At 34.6% G+C, this 3,283-nt stretch overlaps 1 long non-coding RNA gene across 1 annotated transcript in view; it reads left to right on the top strand.

Annotated features, from left to right (window-relative positions):
- Positions 1 to 614: 614 nt before the first annotated feature.
- Positions 615 to 3,283, top strand: part of LOC137640662 (uncharacterized) — a 7,950-nt gene continuing 5,281 nt past the window's right edge. Inside the window, exon 1 of the long non-coding RNA XR_011044439.1 lies at positions 615 to 775. This is a non-coding gene — a long non-coding RNA (uncharacterized lncRNA). The remainder of the gene's footprint in view (positions 776 to 3,283) is intronic.

Here is a 3,283-nt window from a genome sequence, read left to right as displayed (position 1 = left end):
TGATGAAAAGGTGTACAATTCTTGATAAAACATTCATAATAAGGTCTTTTGATTTATTATTTGAGTAGTTTTCAGTCTTTTACTATACATCCTATGATTTATTTGTAATATGGCATAATGATGCAATACATGCGTTTCAATTAAACGTCCCGAATCGATAGAGCTATTGCGTGACCTTTGCAACTGACTATTTGATCTTTAGACGGAAAGGGAGTCACATTACGTAAATGCGATATTTAAAGAGTGAAAGCTACACTAACTTATGACTATTATTCATCTATTTACACGCAATTGCAACCACAGAACTGCTCTGGGCGTGTGAAAGAGAAAGTAGGCCAATGCTTGACTCATGTGAAAATCACGACCTCGATGGACTAGCTCTGGGACGTCTTCAAAATAAAAATTTATCAAAATGATATTCAATGTAGTTTTATCTTTAGATTTCATATGTTCCAATTTGATAGAAACTGCGTGAATAAAGCATCACTGAGAATATGTAGTAAACGACCCCACTATTGCAGAATAATGGCGGTTTACCGCGAAACTTTCAAAATATTTGGCAACAAGACTCCGTTGAATTGGCAGACCCACTATCGTTCTCCATTCTCTATTTATCGAGCAGCTGCGGTACAGACCCGAATTCCTGAATCAGTAGCGTGATAGCGATAGAGTGAGGAAGAGTATTCCATTATCTGTGTTGCATTTACTCTACGAAAGTGTTTCGACGGTTCCTTTCTTCAGCAATGACCAAGCTTAGGGTCAACGTGGAGTACTGGTGGGTTTTGTATTCTCGTTTTAGACATTTCATAGGCTGTTTTGTAAAAGAAATTTTGATCCGAAACGAAAATATACTGGAGCAATACTTTGGAGGGTTGAATTAACTTTATAGGTTATGTAACTAGTGATATTGAAGGTCAACTCTAAACTAAGAAGAAAAGGAAAATCAGATCAGTCAGGCTGAGTAAACATTTCTTATTCATATTAGAATGGCTTTGAGAAATTTGCAACGATATGATTATATAATTCTCGTTGTTGCTACAGCATTCGGTCCATGTTTGACAGGTCCTTAATGTTCACGGCTAACCGCCCATTAGTTAACCCAGGTGTAGACATATGTGGGTACAAGCATGTGCTAAGGTCAATAAACGGTGATAAACTTCATTTTCAAAGTGAAATCGGATGGATCAAAGGCTTTGATGGACACACACACACACACACACACACACACACACACATATATATATATATATATATATATATATATATATATATATATATATATATATATATATATATATATATATATATATATATATATATATATATATATCTAATTGACCGTAATGACTCATCAGAGGCAGAGTCCGGTTTCGATTCTCGGAAGGAGCCAATTCGATTTAGGAAAATCCAATGTGCCTTCTATTACCTAATTTATTGAATGTTTTATTAAAACATGTGTAATATAAGTCATTTTCATTAATGCAATAGTCATATGGATACACTAGAAACGGCTTGTGTAATAGTCTACAATTTGCTTTCACACGCAAAGCTTGGTAACCTACACAACCAGGCTGAGGAATAGATGGTACTTTCCACAACGTCACCCAAATATAGTTGCTGGGAATCAGAAAAGTAGCATATGTTTTCTTGAGTAATTGTATAAACGGTCTCGTATTCGAACAGTCTTCTGCTTTAGAAATTAAGTGTAAGTATTGTTAAAGCACTTAGGCAAGTATATGCTGTAACTACATGCTTTGGTATATCACATCTGTTACATGAGTTATCATGAAGGAAAAACTCTCTCTCTCTCTCTCTTATCTTAGCTAACATATAATACTGTATACGTAGGCCTACGTTAAAGATACGCATCGGTTACACAGATGATATATATATATATATATATATATATATATATATATATATATATATATATATATATATATATATATATATATATATATATATAAAGTGTATAACTTGCAACCATAACATTAGATGGTTCATCCTTTTTTATATTGAGATGGACTTCTGCCAAGTTTTCTCCTGGTGACGTGACGTAGAAGTAAATAATAGGCCTGGTCAGGCCCCCTAGTGACAGATATTACACCATATGTCGTTGTTTGTTCTTATTCCAGAGTCAGACGTGGACCAACCCCAACCCCCAACCCCCACACAACCCCCACACACACACACACACAAAAAAAAAAAAAAAAAAAAAAAAAAAAAAAAAAAAAAAAAAAAAAAAAAAACGATCGATAGCAAGATCAATACTGATAGTTATCTTGTTAATATGTTTGAAAGTAGATGATAAGTTTGAACAGAGCTTCCAGATCCATCTAATTGTCTAATGATGAAACATTGTTGAGATTTACTTGCTTGTTTATGTGATGCTTAAATAAGAAAAAATAAATAAAAAGAGCATTGAATAAAAGGGCACTTCAAATAATGGAAATTACACTCGGTATGATTTATAAATGTCATAGGTCTAGGTCACTAGGGCAATACAATACAATTGAACACAGACACATTGAAAATGCGCACAATATCACATACATGATGTACAATTTGGGCTTATGACTGCAGCATTCAAGTCGATCAATAGCGAGAAGGATGCAAGATGCTTCACTGTTGTTAAAAGTTTGAGCAGAGAACTTGTGTCGTTGTGACAAAGCGAGAGTCCAAACACTCTTTAATGTTTCATTTCTGATGTTTGCCATTAGGAAATAAATAAAGTGATAAAGCAGATGCAACATCTGATAAAAGATTTTCAGAGACAAAATCGAATATTTTAAAGGTCGTAGCAGTTATTATGGCTTTAAATCTCCGGAATATGAAATGTGGTCACGGTTTTTTTCATCAGAAATTTTGTTTCTCAAATTATACGTTTGGAACTAGGTTTTATTCGCTTATGCATATCAACCTTTAGTGATCTCTCTCTCTCTCTCTCTCTCTCTCTCTCTCTCTCTCTCTCTCTCTCTCTCTCTCTCTCTCTCTCTCATGTGTTTCATAGTATATTTTGGTATACATCAGTGCTTGATTCTACTACTTTATCTTTCCACTCCACGTCCACAAACACTTGTTTTCATCTTACTATAGGTCAAGAGTTTTTGTTCTTTCTTATCTCATAGATTATATTCATCCTCACGTCATTGCATGCTTTACATAATTCCGGCAACGAAATTGTCCAGAGATAATCATGAACTCGGTGCAAACACGAGTGTCCAAATCACTGTCGTACAGTATTTCGAAATGCTGTAGAGCTTCGGCCTTGCGGTTGAATGGA

The sequence above is a fragment of the Palaemon carinicauda genome, chromosome 5, assembly GCF_036898095.1.
Source record: "Palaemon carinicauda isolate YSFRI2023 chromosome 5, ASM3689809v2, whole genome shotgun sequence".
Lineage (NCBI taxonomy): Eukaryota > Metazoa > Arthropoda > Malacostraca > Decapoda > Palaemonidae > Palaemon > Palaemon carinicauda.
Note: the sequence above shows the minus strand (reverse complement) of the source record. Positions and strands in the feature narration are given on the sequence as shown.